Here is a 27,326-nt window from a genome sequence, read left to right on the forward strand (position 1 = left end):
TCTCCTAGTCTAGTAGAGAACTATTGGTCAGGTCTCTGACTTTGGGCTCCATGCTTAGCCCTGAGCTAACTCACTGAGGTAACTTCCAGGGGAAGAGACCTTATAATTACCCGAGACTAGATTGTGTATTTACCTTGATGATTAGAAGGTAGTGTAGGACACATTATCAGATGATGGAGGATGAGTAGTGTTGATGAGCAGATGCCCAGCCTACTACAATCCAGAAGTTTCTATGCCAGTAAGTATAGACAGAAATAGTACCAAAGCTGACAATATCCTAAGAGGTGTTCAGAGTTAGTAAGTATTGGCAAGAAGGAATTAGAGCAAGGGAGGGGATGAGAACTGAGGAAAAGAAAGATTGGCTAAGGAAAGAACACATGGTAAATATGGTAAATAAAAAATCAATAACTACTATAAGTTGAATGAGGATATTTTCAGGCTTTGTGAGTTGGTGTATGTGGATCTTGTGAAGAACATTAAAAGTATTTGTAATTATCACAATAGTCATAAATGCAAACATTATAAAGAAATATACAATTAGGAAATTAAATTTATGATTTTGCTATGTGCAGGCAGACCAGTTTAACCAAATTACTTTTCTTCTGGTGAGATAACACTTTTCAGGTTCTGCTACTGAAATAAGAAGGTGTTGGAATAAGAAATCCTACTTGTGAAAGCAAACATGTGTCTCCTTTTTCTTTTAGAATTACTACAGTTCAAATCTAAGTTCCCATGATTTCTAAATTGTGTCCTAGATAACTGACTATTGCTGATGTTAGCGTGCCATGAACAGCTACAGGGAATTTCTCAACTATTGCATCTTCCACAGACTAGTCAAACACAACATACAATTGGATCTGGGTGTAAAAAATTTAATTAAGACATATTTTGGCATCTCTTCACTCCTATCATGTTTAGAGTTTATTCACCTTTCAAAATGTGAAATTGGGTTTTTTCCATAATGTGTCAAATCTATAAACATATCAAATGGTCATATACTTAGAAGGATCAAATATCTTACCAGATTTGCTTTAGGGGGATAAGAAATATTATGGATAGACTATTGCTGGAACTAAGGGGAGGTGTTAAGTAGGTCCGAGAGAGATAGCAGTTTCTTCAATCATGGCACCAAGAGGTAAACCATGGAATAAAGCCAGGTGGAATCATAAAGACTCAAGGTGAAAACACCAAGAGTCAAATAGGCACTAACAAAAACTTGGCAGACTCTTGGGTACTATTGATCAATAGAGAGACAAGAAGGCAGGTAGGAGGATGAGGCTCTGGAAGTGGACCCTGAATGGGTCAACCTAATGTGCTAGACCTCCGGTCTCTGAGAATGATGTTAGTCAGCTTATGGGAAACCTTAGACAAGGCCTGGTACTTGACACCTGGAGATTTCCTGAAGGGAGAAGCTGGGAAGATAGTGATGATTAAAGGGTCAGAAAGGGTAGGCTTGGAGAGACAATGAATCCAGGTGCATTATATCGAATTAGCCAATTGATGGCAAACTATACTTACTTGCATATCCTCAATGACCATTATTGGATTCACCTTTGTTTCCCCCCAAAATAAATAGTAATTATTCTTTAACTCCAGCAATTTGTTCATCTTTGTTAACTTTGCCCAAATGCTTTGTAAGTTTCCACATCACAGTAGTAACTTATATCCCTTTGAAAGGCTGGGAGAATTGGTGTTCCCAGTGTGAGTTTCTGAGCAGGATTGTCATTAAGACCTTGCCTGATTATTTAACGATACCGTAAGAAAAACAACACTAAGTCCTGAAAAGGAAACTTGTCTGAGGGCACACTTGTCACCACAAACTTCTCTTTATCTACAATAGTCAGTATGCAGCCAGTTTCAGAGAAGTGAACAGTGAAAGGTATTAACAAACATATGTTGTTAAATCTTTAAAGTGCTTCATATGAACATGGAAAATATATAGGTCCTAAAATCAATTAAAATCGAGCTCTTAGGCACCTGTGTTTAATAATTTGCAGTTTTTAATTGTCTCGCTGTATCTCACTGCTCGCTGAATCCTGGGTAGGCAAGGTGTGAGCTAAGAGGATGGAAGAAAATTGGAGGAGTCATAGGAACTGCAAACACATTTATTCTCTCCTGACCGGCTCAGCAGCCGTAACAGCAGACACGCTATATTCTCTCCTCTCATGGTTGACCCATTGGACACAGCCCTAATGCAACCTCACGGCCATAATACAGCCACAATGTGGCTCCAAGGGCATCTTCAGGTGGCACTTACATATGCTCAGAGAACAAAAGTAGCCCATGGCCAAGTGAGTCTCCTGATGCGCATGAGCAGTGCTATGAGCTCAGCTGTTATGTGATCATCATTTACAAAACGTGGAGGGAGAGAGCCTCACCATGCCATCTTGGCTACTCTGCTCTTTACCTGCACCAATCTTTCACTAATGAATGAAAAATATTTCCTTTGGATGTTAATTTCACACCATAAGATTTAGGAAACTAACGCTAACAATTTATTCCAAGAGCTAATCTTATTTATTCTCTAATATAGTGTATATATTTAGAATTCTACAGGAAATTGATTTTTTTATTATATTATCACATAAATGGCAGTATAACAATAAATGGTACAAATTGGAAATTTTTAGAAATGTGGCTTTGTTTTTAACAAGTACAAACAATTGGTACCAAACCACACCCATGTAATCATGTGTGATTTTAGAAAATTTTATCTTTCACATATAGTCAGAACTTGTTTTGCGATTTTTGGAAAAAATCTATAAATGTATGAGAAGTCAATTTTAACTTAGTTTTTTGATGTTAATACAGTGTCTTTAATTTTGTGTTATTCTGAGAGGAAAGACATGTTCTTTGGAAAACTGTAAGCTAAAACAAATAGTTGTGCTTAAATGTACAAATATGAAGACAACAATAGATATAGTATATGAAAGTGAAAGTGAAGTCACTCAGTCGTGTCCAGCTCTTTGCGACCCCATGGACTATAGCCTACCTACCAGGCTTCTCTGTCCATGGGATTTTCTAGGCAAGAGTACTGGAGTGGGTTACCATTTCCTTCTCGAGGGCATCTTCCTGACCCAGAGATCGAACCCGGGTCTCCTGCATTGCAGGCAGACGCTTTACTCTCTGAGCCACCAGGGAAGCCTCTATAGCATTAGACATATTTTTGACAATTAAAAATGGATATTTATAATATCATTACTTACAAAATTCTTTTAAGAACTATTGTGAGATCATGATAAGATAAATTTTAGTCAGAAGTATGAGTGTTTTTATTTCTTTAGTGGTAATTTACAGTTACTGTTTGTAACAACTTTAGTTTCTTATTGGACCTCCACAGCAGTGACCTCAGGCTGTGGGCTTGGAAACTGGTTAGAAATGCAAATTCACAGGCTCCAGCCCCATCTGCTGAAGCAGAGACTTAGCAGTGCAGCCAGTGAGCTAGCTATGGTTCAACAAGCTTTCTAGATGACTCCATTACACACTCAAGTTGAAGAACCACTGGGCTAGAAGCAGTGGGATCTTTCTTGTCTTATTTGAGACTTGAAAAGCTAATGGAGAATTTTTGTCTTGCTTCTTCTTTGAATGGGTAAACCCAGTTGCTAAAAATACCCATCAATTAGGAGCATTAGACAAAAACAATGGGGGTTCCTCTTCTAGTGGCTTTTCAAGTTAGCAGCTTGGAAAACAAACCACATCAAGAATGCAAGAGGACTGCAGGGGAAAAGTACATTTATTTAATTTTCAGAAAAATGAACTTTTGAAAGTAGTTAAAAATTGCCACGGAAATTCTGGTGGTCTAGACGAAGATCAATGAGTGACCTAAAATAAAACTCTTTTACCTTTTTAATTGTTTATTTTGGGGAAACATGTCTTAGGAATCTGTGAACCTTGAGCTGTGCCCCTCTTCTGGTGGAGAGTAGCTGGTTCAGACATTTCCCCAGGGACCCTGTAACCACAGCATTTCCTGAACTGGCCTAGGGATCCTTTACTTAGAAGAAGTTTTCAAAAGACAAGAAGGTCATTTCTTTCCCACCCTGCACCCAGCTCCCCCGCCTCTGACACCCCATCCAGTTGAGACTGAGAACAGAAAGTTTGATCATTCTTTAGGAAAAGAGAGTTTAATGAGACTCAGAGGGTGTGCAAAGAAGGCTTGTTACATCTGTGGCTGAGGACACAGCCCCAAGAGCCTTCATTTCCTTTCTAATCAGACAAGCTTCAAAAGCAGACAATGGCTTCTAAGAAACATCGATGACCCAGGGCCCCAGTAAGTCAGTCCTTCTTCTTCTTACTTCCATGCACTAGTTGACCACATACCTTGAAAGTTACTACAGAGAAGGAAAGTGAAAAAAACAGGGTGACTCCTAGTTCCTGTTCTATCCAGTCCTTTCTTCTTTGTCATCCAGTCAAAGGTAGACAGTGCTGGTAGAATGTGCTGGATCAAGATGTGAAATAAAGACAGCTATTTTTTTTTAATATATTCATTTATTTTAATTGGAAGATAATTGCTTTATGATGCTGTGTTAGTTTCTCCTGTACAATGAATGAAGTGTATGTCTACATATACTCCCTCCCTCGGGAGCCTCCCTCCCACCTCCTACCGCATCCCACCCCTCTGAGTTGTCACAGAGCACGAGGTGGAGCTCCCTGCATGATACAGCAAATCCCCACTGGCTATCTATCTATTTTACATATGGTAAAGTACATGGTCCAATGCTTCTCTCTCTCAATTTGTCCTACTGTCTCCTTCGGCTGTGTCCAAAGTCTTTTGTCTGTGTCTGTGCCTCTATTACTGCCCTACAAATAGGTTCATCAGTACCATATTTCTAGATTCTATATATTTGCGATAGTATATGGTATTTGTTTTTCTCTTTCTGACTTCGCTTTGTATAACGGGCTCTAGGTTCACTCACCTCAGTTCAACTGACTCATACTTGTTCCTTTTTATGGCTGAGTAATATCCCATTGTATGTATATACCCTATCTTCTTTATCCATTCATCTGTTTATAAACATTTAGGTTGCTTCTATGTCTTGGCTATTGTGAGAAGAGCTGCAGTGAACATTGGGGTGCACCAATCTTTTTGAATTAGAGTTTTCATCTCTTTTGGATATATGTCCAGGAGTGGAATCATATTATTAGCTTTTTGAGAAACTTCCATACTGTTCTCCATAGTGGTTGCACCAATTTTCATTTGCGCCAACAGTGTGAGAGGGTTCCCTTTTCTCCACACCCTCTCCAGCATTTGTTATTTGCAGAGTTTTTGATGATGGCCATTCTTACTGGTGTGAGGTTTCCCTGATTTTTAAAAAAGGAGTCCAGGATCTTCATTTTGTACCAGGCCTTGCCAGTTCTGCAGCTGACCTAGTTCTTCTACTAACATTAAATTGTGCATAGATGTCAACTTCCTTTTTTCCTTTATTGGTTCTTATGAGTCTGTATATGAACGAGAACTTGGTTCACTGCTGTCCACTGCTCTTTTCCCTATTCATTTGAGATAAATCTTTAAAAATGCATTGGTTTGTAAATTGTTTGGTTGCAGAGATCAAGATTTATCTGCATTGACAAGCAAATTCTTTACTACTGAGCCATCTGGGAAGCCCCCTTCTTTGTTGTAATAGTATTCTGTATCTATTCCAGCTCCCAATTTTTTTTTTTCCCAAATACAAATAAAAGCGTAAAAATCCATACATCCAAAACTAGAGTTCCTAGAGGAGAAAAGGGGCCTGTTAGAACTTGAGGAGAACAATACTAGGTAACAGGAGGATACAAATTCTTTTCCTTATTATCAGGTTGATGTATTTTTTACATCTGCATCTCAGAAGATGAATTTAATATGTTAAAATCTAACTCAAGTGTTGTTATGAATATCTGGGAGCAGAGTGTGAAATACTTTGCCTAAGGTGCAATTTCTTCTTGTCTTATAGTTTAATTATAGCAAGTATTAGTGTAGTTTAACTATAGAAAATAAAGAAATATGTCTATATTCAATAATGCAATTTTCTACAATTCTGAGGAATAATATATTTTATTGGAGATGAGTGTGTTGCATCATGTTAAAACTTTTGTAGTGACTTTATGTTGTGCAATGATGTTAATATTGTATTAATAACTCAGATTGGCAGGTAAAGCAGACTTCAGTTTTCTTCAGTCAACATTTATAGCCTAACTGCTTTAGGACACTATGTTGCACAGTATTTGGTTCATAATAAGACTTTTGGAGAAATGTCTGTTTAGTTCTTTGGCGCACTTTTTGATTGGGTTGTTTATTTTTCTGGAAATGAGCTGCAGGAGTTTCTTGTATAGTTTTGAGATTAATTCTTTGTTAGTTGCTTCGTTTGCTGTTATTTTCTCCCATTCTGAAGGCTGTCTTTTCACCTTGCTAATAGTTTCCTTCATTGTGCAAAAGCTTTTAAGTTTAATTAGGTCCCCTTTACTTATTTTTGCTTTTATTTCCATTACTCTGGGAGGTGGGTCATAGAGGATCCTCCTGTGATTTATGTCGGAGAGTGTTTTGCTTATGTTTTCCTCTAGGAGTTTTATAGTTTCTGGTCTTATGTTTAGACCTTTAATCCATTTTGAGTTTATTTTTGTGTATGATGTTAGCAAGTGTTCTAGTTTCATTCTTTTACAAGTGGTTGACCAGTTTTCCCAGCACCACTTGTTAAAGAGATTGTCTTTTCTCCATTGTATATTCTTGCCTCCTTTGTCAAAGATAAGGTGTACATAGGTATGGAATTTAGAAAGATGGTAACGATAACCCTATATGCGAGACAGCAAAAGAGACACAGATGTATAGAACAGTCTTTCGGACTCTGTGGGAGAAGGTGAGGGTGGGATGATTTGAGAGAATAGCTTTGAAACGTGTATATTATCATATGTGAAACAGATCACTGGTCCAGGTTTGATGCATGAGACAAGTGCTCAGGTGCACTGGGATGACCCAGAGGGATGGGTTGGGGAGGGAGGTGGGAGGGGGTTCAGGATGGGAAACACATGTACACCCATGGCTGATTCATGTCAGTGTAAGGCAAAACCACTGCAATATTGTAAAGTAATTAGCCTCCAATTAAAATAAATAAATTAAATAAAAAAATAAGACTTTTGGAATTGCCCAATTTGTTTGGCTTAGAGAAGTTTTTGGCAGTTGCTAGGTATATTCCTACCTAGTTTTATAGATTATAGAATAAAGTGGAGGCCATCACATAATAATGATAATTTTATTAACAGGAAAAAAGCTGACTAACGAGTAAATTTCTGTGACTAATCCTCTAGATAATTAGTTGTGCAGTTATCTGTTTTATTTTCCTCCTTTCCTCTTGTATTCTGTGATGGCAATATCTGTTTTTATTTGCAATGTTAGAAAATAAATCAGAAGATATTTGCTGTCTTGTTTGTTTAGTCATTCAACCAGAAAAAAAAAAAAAAAGCAACAACTCTATGAAACAACTGATCTAACCTGCTTTTGGAACATGGAAAGGTAAAAATTAAATTAAAAAATTGCAAATGGTCTCCAATACCAGCCAGTTGAATAAAGACACAGTAATTACGCCAGGTGCTTGGACTTACTGTTCCTGCCCACTGGAAACTCTTTTTAGTGCTGGAGACATAGAGCATGTGTGCTTGAACTGAGTGGTCAGAGAAGGCCTTGCTGAGAGCCGACATTCAAGCTATGCCTGAATGATAGAATAGGGCACTGGAAGGGCTTCCTCCTCCTGGACCCACCCCTGCATCTTTCTGCCATTCCTACCTTCTTGCCACCAGCAAATTCTCAGGCTTTACCCTGACTTCTGATTCTCTCTGTTTGTAAACATCATAGTCATCAGGGCATTCTTCCTTGTTTAGTTAAGTCATGTCTGACTCTTTTGAGACCTCACGGATTGTAGCCTGTCAGGCTCCCTCTGTCCATGGGATTTCCCAGGGAAGAATACTAGAGTGGGTTGCCATTTCCTTCTCCAGGGGATCTTCCTGACCCAGGGATTGACCCCGTGTCTCCTGCATGGGCAGGCGGATTCTTTACCACTGAGCCACCAGTTGCTTCTGTCGTGGCCGACTCTGTGAGACCCTATGGACTGCAGCCTACCAGGCTCCTCTGTCCGTGGGATTCTCCAGGCAAGAACACTGGAGTGGGTTGCAGTACCCTCCTCCAGGGGATCTTCCTAGATGTCTTCATTTCTCAGTTGTCCATGGAATTTTTCCAGCAAGAATACTGGACTGAGTTGCCATTTCTTCCTCCAGGTGATTTTCCTGAACCAGGGATTGAACCTGCATCTCCTACACTGGCAGACAGATTTCTTACCACTGAGCCAATAGCATCTTTCCTAGATAGCTTCTTTTCTCAGTTTAGAGCTCTGGTTCAAAACCTTCCTGAATAATAAATTTTCAAAAATCTGTAGAAAGATACAGTTGAAATGAACACGGTCACAAAATCTTGCACAATTTTTAGGGGATTAAAAGCTGCCACTGAAGACTACTCTTGGAAACTATAGGGGTACATGGACCCCGAGTTGAGGATTCCTCCTTTACCTGCCCTTCCTTTTTGATTTCAACTACAACTATGGTGACAGCCGCATCCGGAACTCTGGAGTCTGTGTCCTCATCAGAGCTTCAGCTCTGTGGATCTGACAGATTGCCATCCAGACATTCCCTCCCCATGGCCCAAAGTCACTTTTGCTCAGATTGTTCAATAGGGAACACATGTATCCCCATTCATCACTGTTTTTTCCTTCCCTCCACTTTTGTCTCCACCTACCAGTTCTGTCTTGGTGAATAGCAGTACCGTTCTCTAAGCCATGGTATCTGGAATCCCAGGTGTCTACCTGCGTTTTTGTTCCTCTCTGTACATTCTGAATCAAATATCCTTTCATCTTCTCCTCATTCCCAATGACACAGATGCTCCGTATCTCATTCCCATTCCCTTTACCTATGCCTTCTAGTCTCTTTCTTGGATATTATCAGAGTGGGAGTGGGAAAGCATCCATTCAGAAAATGAGTGAACTTTCTGATACAGGATTGCTGAGTAGTAGGGGACCAGTCAGTTCTCATTAAAAAGGAATTGCCTGGGAGGAAATATTTGCAAACAATGCAACTGACAAAAGGTTAGTAGCCAACATATAAAAAAGAGATCATACAACTCAGTATATATATATATCCAATCAAAAAATGGGCAGAAAACCTAAGCAGACATTTCTCCAAAGAAGACATATACATAACCAACAGGCACATGAAAAGATGCCCAATATCACTAATTATTAGAGAAATGAAAATGAAAACTACAATAAGATATCACCTCACACCTATCAGAATGATCATCATAAAAAAAATCTATAAACAGTAGATGCTGGAGAAGATATGGATAAAAGGGAACCCTCTTGCCCTGTTGGTGGGGATGAAAATTGGTGCAGACATTATGGAGAGTAGTATGGAGGTTCCTTAAAAAGCTAAGAATAGAACTACCATATGAGCCAGTAATCTCACTCCTGGGCAGGTATCTGGAAAAGAAGAAAACCATAATTCAAAAAGATACATGCACCCCAATGTTCATAGTAGCACTATTTATAATAGTCAGGACATGGAAGCAAGCTAAGCGTCCATCAATGGATTATAGATAAAGAAGATATGACACAATGGAATACTCTGCAGCCATAAAAGTGAAATAATGCTATTTGCAGCAACATGAGTAGATCTAGAGATAGTCATACAGAGTGAAGTAAGTCAGATAGAGAAAGACAACTATCATGTGAGATCACTTATCTGTGGAATCTAAAAAATAAAACAAATGAACTTATTTACAAAACAGAAACAGACCTATAGACATAGAAAACAAATAAACTTATAGTTACCATAGGGGAAAGGAGGGGCAAGGAATAATTAGGAGTTTAGGATTCATAGACTCAAATACTATACATAAAACACACAAGCAACAAGTGAACTATATTCAATATCTTGTAGTGACCTATAATGGAATAGAATCTGAAAAAAAACAGATTCTGAAAAGTGACAGAGTCACTTTGCTATGCAGCTGAGACTAACACAATATTGTAAATCAACTAAACTTCAGTGAGAAAATTATCAACGAATAATGTATTTTTTCTAACCTGAAGACAGTTATTTTCTCATTGTCTTTTCACTGACCAGTTAAACAAATTAATTTCCCTTAATTTTCACATATTTCCATCTTCATTTCTATCTTTTGAATGCTTTCAATATTTTCCTCATACACATTAATGTATAATTCAGAACTGAATGTTGACTCTTGGTAATTTAGTCAATTTATCAATAAATATTCTTTGTCCTCAATAAATGGAGATCTGATGCTAGAAGACAGCTAGGGAAGGCTGACTAGATTTACACATAACACAATTAGGAAAAGCAATTTAAGGCAATATAACACAGAATGGAATAAAAATTAAAATTTTTAAAAATTGAAAAATGATCAAACAGCAACAGACTTGGCTTTGAGATGGGCAGACAAAAGTGAGAGCAACCATAAACTATTGATTAAGGGTTAGTTATATGCAGATCAGTGATTTCTGATTTCAGGGAAGTCATAAATGGAAAAGTATTATGGCATTAAAAGAATGCCACCAAAGAAAAGCTGTTTTCTGAGGTTCACCCCCTTTTGCTTCCTTCTTCAGCTCTGCTTAGAGGAGCCCCCTTGTGGGAGAGGCTAAGCTCTGATTCTTCCCCATGGAGAATGAAATCTGAGCGCCTGTCTCTCACATAATAGAGGTTCTGTTTTCATTTGTTTTACATATTTGCCTTCTCTGTTAGATCACATTTAAATATGAAGTTCTAGGGAAGAAAAAGGAAAATATTGTTATGGATGATGAATAAAGTTCCTCTCTATGCAAAATATGATTTTGATTGTTTGGATTCTTCCATCAAAAGTCAGACTGTTAAATTTTTATTATAGACAGTATTATTTATCTTTACTACATTACTGTATGATCTGTCTCTGTTGAGAATTCTAAGGTTTATAAGATTTTACTGTTTGGGTCTCAAGTGAAAGATTTCTTTTGTTTTTCTTAGTTATAGTTTTATAGAACCATAGACTTTGGCAGTGTAAAAAACTACAGAGAAATGTCTACCATCCCTCTGACTTTGGTAGGTTAGTTATAATTAATTGTATTTTATAAGTGTCATAGGTCACATAGGGCTTGAATAGCCCCCAAAACGTCGCTGGTCCAAGACATGGTATGACATTGAATGCCAGTGAAAATTAAGTCATTCATGTTGATTTTGCATTAAAGTGCTTGAAATTCATTTATATCTTGAATACTTTGCTGGTTAATATCCAGAAAATTTGAACAAAATAAGTGCATTAAAATTCCACAGTTTCATTATGGGGATAGATGATTACTTAATTGCTATCTTTCATCAATTTTTTATTTCTTTAATGACTATTTCTCTTTCCTCTTTTCTTTAATAGAAACTGGCTCTCATTTTGTGGTTTCTGCTCCCCTAGAGCCACCTACATGCATATGTATAATTGAATCACTTTGCTGTATATGTGAAACTAACAGAACATTGTTAATGAACTATACTCCAAATAAAATTTTAAAAGTAGGTAATGACAACAATAAAAAAGAAGCTATACACTCTCACTTTAGGGAGACGTTGGAAGCCCACTTGCATCTTCCTTTTTTTTTCTAGTGTCACTTGTTGATTATAAAACCTCTATTAAATTTTATCTCTGCTGTTGTGAGGCTCAATCTACCAGCTACTCTCTGACCTCTATGTTGCTGTCATTTATCGCCTTCTTGCTAGTTCCTCTCATTCAATGAAGACTAACAAACTAGCTTATGATCTCTCTCCACCCTAAGTCTCACCTTTATCCTGGGTGACATCCAAGTCCACACCGACAACCCGGACCATTTTCTAGAAGTTTCTTGACTTTTTCAGCTCCATTGACCTTCATTTCCACTTCACTTTAGCTGGCCTTCTGGATATATCTGGGACATCATGAATTTTTCCACCTCTCGTCTGGACCAACTCAGAAATCATTTCAGACACTTTATGGACATGGTCTCAGTCCATACTCTTCAACCTTATAGAGAACTTGGGGCTGAGACAAATGTACCAAAGATTCATGTTTGGTACATCCATCCTCAACTCATCCTCTAGCGCACTGCAGCCCTTATTCACTTCCATAATCCTCTAAACTTTGGGGCAGCAATGGCCGTGTTGAGCCCTCCCTCTTTCTTGGTGCAGCTTTCACTTGGCTTCTGTGACATCTCATGCTTCTGGTCTTTTCCTATTTTTCTACCTTAAGGTTGTATATATATCTCTTCTTTACATAACATAATCCTCAAGTCCCTTGCCTAAAAACTTGCTCCACATGCAGATTGTAGTTTTTTAGTTCTTAAGTCATTTCCATGGACTACAGTATGGATTGCAGTATGCCAGGCTTCCCTGTCCTTCACTATCTCCTGGAGTTTGCTCAAACTTATGCCCATTGAGTCAGTGATGCTATACAACCATCTCATCCTCTGCCGTCCCCTTCTCCTTCTGCCTTCACTCTTTCTCAGTATCAGAGTCTTTTCCAATGAGTCCGCTCTACACATCAGGTGGCCAAAGTGTTGCAGCTTCAGCTTCATACCATATGCAGATGACTTCCCAAATTTTATCTTCAATCCTGTCTTCCTCCTAAGCTTCAGAGACTTATTTCCAACAGTCAGCTAGATATTTACATTTCTATGTCCACATCACCTACAAGTCAACCTGTCCTAGAAAGATAACATCATCTCTTGTGCCACCCTGCCTCTCCTTCTGTAAAACACTGGAGATAGCACTGTCACCCACCCTCTGCCCATGCTGGAAACTGGATATTTTTATGCTTCCTTTCTTTGTACAAACTGTCAGTTTTATGTCCTAACAGCATATTGAATCTACCTCTCTTTATTCCACTGCCCTTTCTTTATTGAAGGCACCTCATCCATTGTGTTGATTATTGTTTCAGCTTCCAAATTGGTCTCCCTTTATGCAGTCTTGACTTTTTCAATCTGTTCTCTACACTGCAGCCTGAGTGACTGTTTTTCAAATGCTATTTTTTCATATCGCTCTCTTGCTTAAAAGTCTTTAAGGAGTTAAGACCCACAATGTTGGAGGCATCACGCTCCCTGATTTCAAACTATGTTACAGAGATTAGTAATCAAAACAAGTTGGTACTGTCATAAAAACAGACACATAAATCAATGGAAGAGAATAGAGAGCCCAGAAATAAAGCCATGCATGTATGATCAATCAATCAATTTATGACAAAGGGACCAAGAATGTACAATGACAAAAGAACAGTCTCTTCAATAATGCTATTAAGTAAACTGGACAGCCACATGCAAATGAATGAAATTTGACACCATCTTATGCCATACAAAAAAATTAAGTCAAAATGGATTAAAGATTTGACCATAAAATCTGAAACCATGAAACTCAGAAAAAAACAAGTAAGCTCCGTGACCTAAGTCTTGCCAGTGATTCTTTTTTTTTTAGATATGACATCAAAAGCAAAGGCAATAAAAGTAAAATAGACAAGTGAGATTATATCAAACTAAAATGCTTCTGTATAGCAAAGCAAACAATCAGCAAAAGGCAAATGTCACCTATCCAACTGGAGAAAATATTTGTAAATCATATATCTGATAAGGGATTAACATCCAAAATAAATTTAAAAACTCATACAACTCAATAACAAAAACCAAACAATCTACTTAAAAAATGGGCAGAGGATCTGAATAGACACTTTTTCCCAAAGAAGACATACACATGGCCAACAGGTATGTGAGAAGGTGCTTGATATCACTGATTGTCATGGAAATGCAAACCAAAACCACAGTAAGATCACACCTCATGCATGTTAGAAGGCTATCATGGAAAAGACAAGAGATAAAAACTGTTGGTGAGGGATGTGGAGAAATGGGAACCCTGAGGAACTGTTTGCAGGAATGTAGATTGGTGCAACCATTATGGCAAACAGTATGGAGATCCTTAAAAAATTAAAAATAGAACTACTACTGTAGTTCAGTTGCCCAGTCGTGTCCAACTCTTTGTGACTCCATGGACTGCAGCACGCCAGGCCTCCCTGTCCCTCACCATCTCCTGAAGTTTGCTCAAGTTCATGTCTATTGCATTGGCGATGAATGCAATGATGAACGAATGATGAGTGAATCTCTTTCACAGATCACTGCCTTGTCATGGTGAAGAGGCTTGTGTAACTAAGTGACGCTATGAGCCATGATGTGTAGGGCCACTGAAGATGGACAGGTCATAGTGGAGAGTTCTGACAAAATGTGATCCACTGGAGGAGGGAATGGCAAACCATCCCAGTATATGTGCCATGAGAACCTCATAAACTATATAAAAGGATAAAAAAGAACTACTATATAATAGATTAATTCCACTTCTGGGATTTTATCTGATAAAAAACACTGACTTGAAAAGACATATGTATGTCCATGTTCACTGCAACATTGTTTTACAATAGTCAAGATATGGAAGCAATCTAAGTGCCCATCCATGGATTAATGGATAAAGAAAATGTAGATGCATAGAGCAGATTGGTGACTGCCAAAGATGAGAGGGGATGGTAGGTTGATGAAATTTGTGGTGGGGAGTGTCAGCAGGTACAAATTCCAATTATAAATAAGTCATGAGGATGCAACATACAGCATGGTGACTAAAGTTAATAATACTGTATTGTGTATTTGAAAGTTGCTAAGAGTAAATCTTGAGTTCTTATCACAAGAAAAAAATTGTAACTGTGTGGTGTCGATTGTTAACTTCTTGTGGTGATCATTTTGCAATATTTAAAAATATAAAGTTATTATGTTGTACACCTATGACTAATAAAATGTTATATATCAATTATATCTAAATAAAAAATAATTAATGTTTCTTTATTGCTTAGAGAATAAAACAACAGTAATCAAAACCAGTACACTTACAGGTGCAGATACAATTATATACACTTTTTTGATCATTGGTAAATACTGTTTCATAGATTGATATGAGCCATAGCATTAGTATAACTCTCTTTCAATTGTCTTAATGAAGTGTTAGCTCTTTTGCATAAATCATATCATTTATTCTTTACCAAAATTTTTAGAATAATTCTTCTATTTGTTATTGAGAATAAAGAATTAAAATCTACAACTATGATTCTGAAATTATCTATTACTTCATTAAATCTCATTTTTTCCTTTATGTATTTTAAAGCTCTGTTATTAGATGCATCCACATTTATGATTGTTATACCTTTCTGATATATTGGTTACATATAAACAATATATATTTTGTTATTAAGAAAACAAATAATTTTTTTTGGTCTCTTGTTATTAAATAAAGACACTTTATCTGTGAAAGCACTCCTTGCCTTGAAGTTTACTTTAACATTTATATAGACAATCTAGACTTTTTATTATTACAGTTTGCATAGCATATTTTTCTTCAACTATTTAATTTCAATACATTTGTATATTTATACTTAAAGTGTGTCTCCTGAAAATAACATATATTTGAATCTTTAAAAATTCATTCTGATAATCTTTTATCTTTTAAATGGGATGTTTAGTCCAATAGGCTTCCCTGGTGGCTTAGATGGTAAAGAATCTGCCTGCAATGTGGGAGACTGGGTTTGATCCCTGGGTTGGGAAGAGCCTCCAGAGAAGGTGATAGCTACTCACTCCAGTATTCTTGCTTGGAGAATTCCATGGACAGAGGAGACTGGTGGGCCACAGTCCATGGGGTCGCAAAGAGTTGGACACGACTGAGCGACTAACACACACACACACAGAGGTACGATTAGGTTTAAGTCTACCGTTTTACTGTTTGCTTTCTGTTTGTTTCTTTTCTTTCTGGTTCTCTTTTCCTGTTTTCTTTTATTTTGATTAATTGAATATATATATTTTTAGAACACCGTTTTAATTTATAAATTGGATTTTTAGTGAAACCCTTTTGCAGTGTTAGTGGTTGCTCTTGGGATTACAATATACATCCTTAACTTTTATCCTTGGTCTATTTACTACCTTCCCATCTCTTGTGTTATAATTATCATGTATATTTCATCTACTTATGCTATAAATCCCAGAAGAGTGTTACAGTTTTCATTTTAAAATCACATGCATTTTAAATATGGAGAAGGTAATGGCAACCCACTCCAATACTCTTGCCTGGAAAATCCTATGGATGGAGGAGCCTGGTAGGCTACAGTCCATGGGGTCGTGAAGAATCGGACGTGACTGAGCGACTTCACTGTTACTTTTCACTTTCATGCATTGGAGAAGGAAATGGCAAACCATTCCAGTATTCTTGCTTGGAGAATCCCAGGGACAGAGAAGCCTGGTGGGCTGCCGTCTATGGGGTCGCACAGAGTTGGACACGACTGAAGCGACTTAGCAGAAGCAGCATTTTAAATGAATTAAAATAATCATCTATAGTATTAGAAGATACGTTTACAATTTTTGACGTTCTATCCCCCCTTGAAGATTTCAATTTCCATCTGGTATTATTTTCTTCAGTCTAATTTCCTTCAACTTTGCAGTGCTAAGTTGCTGGTAATGAATTTTGCTACTTTTCTTTTTATCTGTATATGTGTTTCTTTCAGTTCATTCATAAAGTTTGTTTTCACTAGGTTTAGAGTTCTGGGTTGTCAGTTTTTTTCTTTCAGCAGTTTATCTGTTAGTTGACCGCTCACTCTCGTTGCCATAATTTCTGATGAGAAGTCAATAGTTAATAGAATCATTATTCAAATTATGCATTTTGTCAATGTATGACAAACCCACTGGAAAAAAAAATAATAATAAAAAAATAAAAATTAAAAAAAAATTATGCATTTTGTTCTTATTTATTTATTTTTCTGGTTACTCTCTACATTATGGTTCTATAGTTTGATTGTGGTATGCCGAGATTTGTTTATTTTGAATTTATCCTGCTTGGAGATTTCTTAGTTTCTTGAAACTTTTAAATTTATGTCTTCCATTAAATTTGGGAACTATTCATTCAGTATCACATCAAATATTTTTTTTTCTGCCCCATTTTCTGTTTCTGGGATTGTAGCTACCAATATGTTAGTTTTTTTGTTATATCTTTCATTCTGTTTGAAAGCTCTATCAGAAGTCTGGCCAGGTTTCCAAGTATCTTCAGATTGGAGCATAGCCAGAGATAGCCAGGTTGATATCAATGAGTATTCCCTTTTTGCTCTGGATGTTAGAAATCTTAAAAACAACAACAAAATCAAGGCTCAATCAGAGAAAATTTGTTTTGCATATATGATTCTTTTCCACATTTATATTTTTCCATTTTATTAACCTCATTAAATATTACTGTTTTGCAAATCATCTTTATTTTGTAAGAACCACAGTATAATAACTGCATAACATATAATAAGTGTTCATGAAGAAAATGAAAGAGGTTCCACCTAAAACTTACAGAAAATAACCTCTAATTGCCCGAATCTTAACTGTGAAAATTGACTCATTGAAAGAAATATAGTTAAATATTCATTTAATGAATATTATGTATTTTGAATTATTTGGCTAATTATTATTAGAGATGAACAAGATATAATCCTAGTCTTCAAATAATTTAAAACTGATAAAAGTGCAAAAATAACATAAACAATAACTTTGTGATAAATTTGTAATGGTGACCTCTGCTATTTCAGAGAGCAAGCAAACTTCTATGGAGTGGAGAGAAGAAATTGTGAGAAATTCATATTTGAGGAGGGTCTTAGGGAGAGTGTGATTCTGACATATGGGGAAGAAGTCACCAACTCATACAGTGACCTGCTTGTGAAACTATCAAAATCTGAGGATCGGGGGCAGACCATCAGTGTAAAGTGGGTGTTAAGTTAGCAGAGGAGACCATGACTCAAATAGGGGCCAGGGCTCTACAGAGCTGAATACCAGGAGCAACTTCACAGTAGTTGGGAAGTTGCAGAGAGTTGAAAAGCTACAGATCTAAGCTAAGCTGGCCAAATGGCATCAGCTCTCACAAACGTGCTGATCAGTGTGGGTGGCAGCGTGGTGGCGGAGGTATGAATGTGTTTGCAGCTGCAAGCAAGAGGACCAGACAAGTTCTGTTGGCAACCTAAATGGTGTTCCAGTTGGATTTAATTGTCTCCAGCACAAAGTAAAGCTCCTCCATGATGCAGGTGAGTGAACATGGTCTGATGAGTTCCTGCTGGATAGTCAATTAAGGCTGCAGCTAGATATTATGACAGAGATGGAGAAAGAGAATTGAGAGATAAAATGAGATAAACAGATTGGGAGTAGAATTTTATAGATTTCATTATGGTAAAATTTAAAATATTTTTTATCAAAAACAACAAACTGTGCTTCACAACTGTGGATCACAGCAAACTGTGGAAAATTCTTGAAGAGATGGGAATACCAGACAACCTGACCTGCCTCCTGGGAAATCTGTATGCAGGTCAAGAAGCAACAGTTAGAACTGGGCATGGAACAACACACTGGTTCCAAATCGGGAAAGGAGTACGTCACCCTGCTTATTTAACTTATATGCAGAGTACATCATGCGAAATGCTGGACTGGCTGAAGCACAAGCTGGAATCAAGATTGCTGGGAGAAATAACAATAACTTCAGATACGCAGATGACACCACCCTTATGGCAGAAAGTGAAGAAGAACTGAAGAGCCTCTTGATGAAAGTGAAAGAGGAGAGTGAAAAAGCTGGCTTAAAACTCAACATTCAGAAAACTAAGATCATGGCATCTGGTCCCATCACTTCATGGCAAATAGATGGGAAAACAGTGAGAGACTTTATTTTTTTGGGCACTGAAATCACTGCAGATGGTGACTGCAGCCATGAAATTAAAAGACGCTTGCTCCTTGGAAGAAAAGTTAAGACCAACCTAGACAGCACATTAAAAAGCAGAGACATTACTTTGCCAACAAAGGTCCATCTAGTCAAAGCTATGGTTTTTCCAGTAGTCGTGTATGGATGTGAGAGTTGTACTATAAAGAAAGCTGAGCGCCAAAGAATTCATGCTTTTGAACTGTGGTGTTGGAGAAGTGGTGTGGACTGAGTCCAAGAGTCCCTAGGACTGCAAGGAGATCCAACCAGTACATTCTGAAGGAAAACAGTCCTGAATAATCATTGGAAGGACTAATGCTGAAGCTGAAACTCCAATCCTTTGGCCACCTGATGCTAAGAACTGACTTATTGGAAAACACCCTGATGCTGGGAAAGATTGAAGGCAGGAGGAGAAGGGGACAACAGAGGATGAGATGGTTGGATGGCATCACTGATTCGATGGACATGAGTTTGAGTAAGCTCTGGGAGTTGGTGATGGACAGGGAAGCCTGGCGTGCTGCAGTCCATGGGGTCACAAAGAGTTGGACACGACTGAATGACTGAACTAAAGAGACTTCCCTTGTGGTCCAGTGGTTAAGAATCTGTCCAATGCAGGGGATGTGGATTCGATCCTTGGTCACGGAACTAAGATCTCACATGCCGTGGGGCAACTAAGTCCACAGGCCACAACTACTGAGCCTGTACACCACAATGAAACATTGAGTGTTTCAAATAAGACCCAATGAAACAAACAAACAAAAAACAAGAAGCCCAAACGTGCTAATCAAAAGGTAGTTAAGGGCTTATAATGAAAAGGTCTCACATATTTATTCCATTTTCTATTTCTATTTTCTATTCTATTTCTTCCTCCCCAGGAGAAAGCTACTTTTCAACTCCTTCTTCTTGAAGTTTCAGCCTTTCTGCATGTAGAATACACATAACATTAACGCTTTATTTATCAATTTTAAACATGATTTAACACTTGATTTATTTAGACCTGACTTTCTGCTATGATAGATAAAAATTCAATTCAGTTACATAAGTTATTAAATTTCACTTTTACTTTATGCCTATATGTTTATTATTTTTTCTTTTTCCCTCTGACAAATTTAAATTATGTATTTTTAAATATAGTATAGTAGTATACTATAAGTATAGTATACTATGAAGTATAGTAGGTGTACAATATAGTAACTCACAAATTTTAAAGGCTGTATTCCAATACAGCCTTTCCTTGGTGACTCTGAGGTTAAAGCGTCTGCCTGAAATGCGGGAGACCCAGGTTCGATTCCCGGGTTGGGAAGATCCCCTGGAGAAGGAAATGGCAACCCATTCCAATATTCTTGCCTGGAGAATCCCATGGAGGGAGGAGCCTGGTAGGCTACAGTCCACGGGGTCGCAAAGAGTTGGACACGACTGAGCTACTTCACTTCCAATACCTTACAGGTCATAAGCAAAAGGATAAGTTTTGTAGGAATGGGTTTACATTTCCCTGTGACTAGTTTAATTTTTGCCTGGAGGTAAGAATAGGATGGTGTTTTGAAGTGTTTTGAAAATAGAGTACCTGGCATTATATAGGTAGTTAGTGTCATAAATACATTCGTCTGTGCAGTATTGAAAACAAGATTTGGATTGGAATGATTTAGACTTATGAGTTGGATTACTCTTATTTTATCCTAATTACATTGAATCCAGTTAGAGCTTGCAAGTTTTACTTTGATGAGAGGTGTCGTGTAGAGCATCATTTTCCCAAGTCTAATGGGTCTTGAAAAAATAAGAGTTGTCTGTGTATGTTGAGAGGTTGTATGTTGACAAGTCAGATACACCCTGTTGAGGAGAAGTTGCAGAAGCCTTTCTGATTTGTGGCTTTTTGTCACTCATAGTATAATAAAAGGGGAAAACCTAGGGTTCAGCAATGGCTAATCAATGACAGTCCATGGACATAATCTGTTTCAATCCTTTCCAGGATCAAAGTGACTGTAACCCTGCATAAGGGCAAAGGTTTTGGAGATAGAAAAGATATAGATTTGAGTATTGGTTCTACTACATACTAATTGCATAACTGTGTGACGGAGAGAGAATCAGTTTGGTCTTTCTGAGCCTCAGTTAGGTTATCTTGGTGAACTTTTATGAGAACTGAAACAATTGTATGAGATGATTTATATATACTCTTTGATATATATATATGTGTATATATGTACAGAGCTATACTATGTATGTATGTATATAGTATGCATATATATACATACATAGTGTATATACACATATATATGTCATACACCACTTTGCTTGGCCCCAGAATATAATACATGTTTAATCCTGGAAAAAGTTATATTCCATTTATAGTTATTATAATATCTTGGCTATATTCCCTGTATTGTATAATATATCCTTGTTGCTTATTTTATACATAATAGCTTGTACCTTTTAATCCCCTACCTCTATATTGCCCTCCCCACTTCCCTCCCCTACTGGTAACCACTAGTTTGTTCTCTAGATCTGAGTCTGCTATTTTTTTTTTAAATATTCACTAGTGTTTTATAATTTTTAGATTTCACAAATAAATGATATCAGACAGTATTTGTTTTTGTCTGACTCATTTCACTTAGCATAATGCTCTCCAAATCTGTCCATGATGCTGCAAATGGAAAAGTATTATTCATTCTTAAGACTGAATATATATATATATATGTATATATATATATGCCACATCTTCTTTATCCATTTGGTGCTAGTGGTAAAGAACTCACCTGCTAATGCAGGAGACATAAGAGACATGGGTTCGATCCCTGGATTGTGAAGATCCCCTGGAGGAAGGCATGGCAACCCACTCCAGTATCCTTGCCTGAAGAATCCTCATGGAGAGAAGAGCCTGGCGGGCTATAGTCCATGGGATCGCAAAGAGTCAGGCATGGCTGAAGCAACTTAGCGTGCACTGGTGAACACTTAAGTTGTTTCCATATCTTGGCAATTGTAAATAATGCTGTTATGAACCTTGAGGTTTCTTTTGAATATAAACAAAACAAGGAGTGGAATTACTGGCTCATATGGTAACTACTTTTAGTTTTCTGAGAGATCTCCTTTGCTCAGAAATGTTCTCCATTTCTCCACAATTCCTGCAGTAATTTACATTCCCACCAACAGCGTGGGAGGATTCCCTCTTCTCCACATCCGTGCCAACATGTATTATGTGTGTGTGTGTTTTATGACAGGTGTGAGGTGTTACCTCATTGTGGTTTTGATTTGCATTTCTCTGATGATTAGTGACATTGAGTATCTTTCCACGTGCCTACTGGCCATCTGTATGTCTTCTTTGGAAAAATGTCTATTCACGTCTTCTGCCCATTTTTACTTTTTATTTTTTTGATGTTGAGTTGTGTAAGCTATTTATGTATTTTGATATTAACCCCCTATTGATCATACCATTTGCAACTGTTTTCTCCCATTCAGTAGGTTGTCTTTTCATTTTGTTGGCGGTTTCCTTTGTTAAGCAAAACTTTTACGTTAAATTAGGTATCATTTGTTGAGTTTCACTTCTATTTCCTTTGCTTTAGGAGACAGATCTTAACTGCTACAAGTTATGTCAAAGAGTGTTCTGCCTGTTTTAGACAATTAATTAAATCATGTATTTTAAATTCTTGTTGCATACTAGAGACAGTAAATCTTGACTTCTCACACTGGAATATGATTCTCTTTCAACTTTTGTCTCTGTTTCACCAAATTTCTGGCATTTCACTTTAAATTGCTAAGGTTGATAAGATATTAATTTTATTTAGTAATCATAATCAATTCATCTGCTTTTATTTAGTGACTGATTCTGAAACTGGAAAATCAGCAAATACTGTTTACTTTGCTATCACTATGTAACTGCTTTTGCTCTGGCTCCCATTCTGCTTTGATTCTAGCTCTTTCTATAGGCATCTTTTGTTTTTATCCTGAAGATTTTACTTAGGTTTCTAATTTGTTGCATTGACTGCTTTTATTACATTCACAAGTTCTTAATAACTTCTCAAGAGTAATATCATCTGCAAATATTTTCCTGAGATCACTTCTTCCTGGAGTTCTGTATCTTCTTATAAGGTTTTATAGTGAGTTTGTAACTATTTTATTCCTTTGCAACAGTTTTATATGTTCTTAATAAAGAACAAACATCAATACTTGCAGTTGCTTCTGTTTTGACCTTTGTTACTCTGACATTTACTGAAGCAGGAGATGCATGATTCAACCTAATTCTTTTTTTTTTTTTTTAATTTTAGTCTTTTCAAACTTTGTATATATGAAACAGAATTAATTTTCTACCCAACCCCTGGCCCAACTGGCTCCTCTTTAAAATGCAAATATTCTGAATGGGTTAAACCTTCATTCTCAAGGTGGTCCAGAGGCCTTGTTCACATCTGATTTTCAGAGTCTCAGGCAAACCTCTTCCTATCCTAGCTCAGTTGCCATCCTTTTGCTGCCAAGTCCTGAGTCAGTATCTGTGGCTGAGACCTCTCTTTGGAGCCCTCTCCTGCCTAGGAGCTGAGGCCTGTGGCATCGCAACGTCATCCTGATGTCACCCCAGTGCCATCCCTGCGTCAGAACATACAGAGCTGTTCACCATCTCTCCTCCTCCATCTGCTCCACCTCCTGTGGTCCTGGCCTCACCCAGAGAAAACATCACCTGTTTTCTCAAGTCAGGGATCTGAGGGTCATTCCTGACTCCTTTTGTGTTTTCACTCCCTGGGGTCTCCCCAGCTGTTAGTTGCATCAAGTCCATCCCACAATATTTCTCAAAATCATTCTATTTCTTAACCTCCACTGCCACCACTTGAGCTGATGCCATAATCTGAAATATGTCAGCTTTCCCAACTGGTCTTTTCGACTCTCTTAATTTTCATACTGTTCATGGAATTCTCAAGGCAAGAATACTGCAGTTGTTGCCATTCCCTTCTCCAGTGGACCACGTTTTGTCAGAACTCTCTGCCATGACCCGTCGGCCTTGGGTAGCCCTACACAGCATGGCTCATAGTTCCACTGAGCTACACAAGGCTGTGGTCCATGTGATCAGTTTGGTTAGTTTTCTGTGATTGTGGTTTTCATTCTGTCTGCCCTCTGATGGATAAGGATAAGAGACTTATGAAAGCTTCCTGATGGGAGAGGCAGAGGGGGAAGCTGGGTCTTGTTCTGATGGGTGGGACCAGTAAATTTTTAATCCAATTTTCTGTTGATGGACAGGGCTGTGTTCCCTCCCTATTGCTTGATCTGAGGCCAAACTATGGTGGAGGTAATGAAGATAAAGTCTTCCTTGGTGGCTCAGAAGGTAGAGTCTGCCTGCAGTGCAGGAGACCCATGTTTGATGCCTGGGTTAGGAAGATCCCCTGAAGAAGGAAATGGCAACCCACTCCAGTATTCTTGCCTGGAAAACCCCATGGATGGAGGAACCTGGCAGGCTACAGTCCATGGGGGCCACAAAGAGTCTGATAGGACTGAGTGACTTCACTTGACTAATGAAGATAATGGCAAAGCTAAAGGCAAAGGAGACAAGGAAAGATATACCCATTTGAATGCAAAGTTCCAAAGAGGAGAGATAAGAAAGCCTTCCTCAACAATCAATGCAAAGAAATAGAGGAAAACAATAGAATGGAAAAGACTAGAGATCTCATCAAGAAAATTAGAGTTGCCAAGGGAATATTTCATGAAAAGATGGGATCAATAAAGGATAGAAATGGCATGGACCTAACAGAAGCAGAAGATATTAAGAAGAGGTGGCAAGAATACACAGAACAACTATACAGAAAGATCTTCATGACCCAGATAACCACGAAGGTGTGGTCACTCACCCAGGACCAGACATCCTGGAATGTGAAGTCAAGTGGGCCTTAGGAAGCATCGCTATGAACAAAGCTAGTGAAGGTGATGGAATTCCAGTTGAGCTATTTCAAATCCTAAAAGATGATGCTGTGAAAGTGCTGCACTCAATATACCAGCAAATCTGGAAAACTCAGCAGTGGCCACAGGACTGTTAAAGGTCAGTTTTCATTCTAATCCCAAAGAAAGGCAATGCCAAAGAATATTCAAACTACTGCACAATTGTACTTATCTCAAATGCTGGCAAAGTAATGCTCAAAGTTCTCCAAGCCAGGCTTCAACAGTACATGACCTGTGAACTTCCAAATGTTCAAGCTAGATTTAGAAAAGGCAGATGAACCAGAGATCAAATTGTCAACATCTGCTGGATCATTGAAAAAGCAAGAGAGTCCCAGATAAATATCTACTTTTGCTTTATTGACTATGCCAAAGCCTTTGACTGTGTGGACCACAACAAAATCTGGAAAATTCTTAAAGAGATGGGAATACCAGACCACCTGACCTGCTTTCTGAGAAATCTGTTTGCAGGTCAAGAAGCAACAGTTAGAACTGTATGTCGAACAACAGACTGGTTCCAAATAGGGAAAGGAGTACGTCAGGCTGTCTATTGTCACCCTGCTTATTTATCTTATATGCAGAGTACATCATGAGAAATGCTGGGCTGAATGGAGCACAAGCTGGAATCAAGATTACAGGGAGAAATAGCAATAACCTCAGATATGCAAATGATACCACCCTTATGGCAGAAAGTGAAGAGGAACTAAAGAGCCTCTTGATGAAAGTGAAAGAGGAGAGTGAAAACATTGGCATAAAACTCAACATTCAGAAAACTAAGATCAGGGCATCTGGTTCCATCACGTCATGGCAAATAGATTGGGAAACAGTGAAAACAGTGAGAGACTTTATTTTTTTGAGCTCCAAAATCACTGTAGATGGTGACTGCAGCCATGAAATTAAAAGACTCTTACTCCTTGGAAGAAAAGTTATGACCAACCTAGACAGCATATTAAAAAGGCAGAGACATTACTTTGCCAACAAAGGTCCATCTAGTCAAAGCTATGGTTTTTCCAGTAGCCATGTATGGATGTGAGAGTTGAACTATAAAGAAATCTGAGTGCAGAAGAATTGCTGCTTTTGAACTGTGGTGTTGGAGAAGACTCTTGAGAGTCCCTTGGACTGCAAGGAGATCCAACCAGTCCATCCTAAAGGAGATCAGTCCTGAATATTCATTGGAAGGACTGATGCTGAAGCTGAAATTCCAATCCTTTGGTGACCTGATGTGAAGAACCAACTCTTTGGAAAACACCCTGATGCTGGCAAAGATTGAATGTGGGTGCAAAAGGGGATGACAGAGGATGAGATGATTGGATGGCATCACCGCAATGGACATGAGTTTGAGTAAGCTCCGGGAGTTGGTGATGGACAGGGAAGCCTGGCGTGCTGCAGTCCATGGGGTCACAAAGAATTGGACACAACAGAGTGACTGAACTGAACTGAATTTCTACCTGGGACACACTTCCCTCTCCATTTGTTCTTATTGCTTTTTAAAAAGTCTTCATTGAATTTCTTACAATATTGGTTCTGCTTTACGTTTTGGTGTTTTGGCTAGGAGGCATGTGGGAATCTTACCTCCCTAACCAGGAATTGAACCCACAACCTCTGCATTGGAAGGCAAGGTCTTAACTACTGGGCCACCAAGGAAGTTCTGCTGTTTATCTTTTATATACTTTTCCTTTTAGGAAGATAGGAGAGAGGCCTATATGAGGTTAGAAACTCTTGCTAGTATATCCACATCACCTTTCTTATTTATGACAATATCTCACTTTGCAGTACAATTTTCCTTCATTAGCCTCTTCTAATGAATAATTAAAATTGTGTTTTTCTTATTCAATATGATGCGCCTTGCCTGGCATGTAACAGAAACATGAGTTGAAGTTTTGAGTGTTGAACAAATGAATGAGTATTGTGTTTACTGTTCCTTTGGAAGCTCTTTGATCAAAGATTAAAGCTCTTGATCTTTTTAACATCTGAATAGTGAATTAGGTTAATCATGTACCAAGAGACAGCTCCTGACTAATACATTTCTCACTTGGTTATTAAACAGCCATTATATTGGATTTTACTCATGGATGGGATTTTTTCTTTCATTCCTGCAAAAGCACTTCTCACTTTCCTGTTCTACTTCCTACTGGTCAGGCAGTGAATGTGTGTCACTTGCTGTTTTCTGGGGCCTCCCTGTTTCTTAACGCTCTTTTGCGATAACTGAGTCTTTTTCTTTTTCTTTAATTTTGTAGAAGCATAGTTGATTTACAATGTTGGGTTAATTTCTTTGGTACAGCAAAGAGACTCCATTATATGTTATGCTTCTTGTTCTTTTCCACCTGGTTTTTCACAGGAAGTTGAATATAGTTCCCTGTGCTTTATAGTAGGTCTTTGTTTATCTATCCTATGTATAATAGCTTGCTCCTGCTAATCCCAGACTCCCAATCCTTCCCTCCCGAACCCCTTTTGCCCCTTGTAATCACAGCATTTAAAAAGTTTTAGTAAAAGAAATTTCTGATTAGAAAGAGATTGAAGGGTTTTTATCTATAAAGGCAAAGTATAACTGAATAGAGATAAAATGCTTGCAAATATACCTGACAAATTATAATATATTTGAGTGATTATTT

Source organism: Cervus canadensis, chromosome 1, assembly GCF_019320065.1.
Source record: "Cervus canadensis isolate Bull #8, Minnesota chromosome 1, ASM1932006v1, whole genome shotgun sequence".
In the NCBI taxonomy this organism is placed as follows: Eukaryota; Metazoa; Chordata; class Mammalia; order Artiodactyla; family Cervidae; genus Cervus; species Cervus canadensis.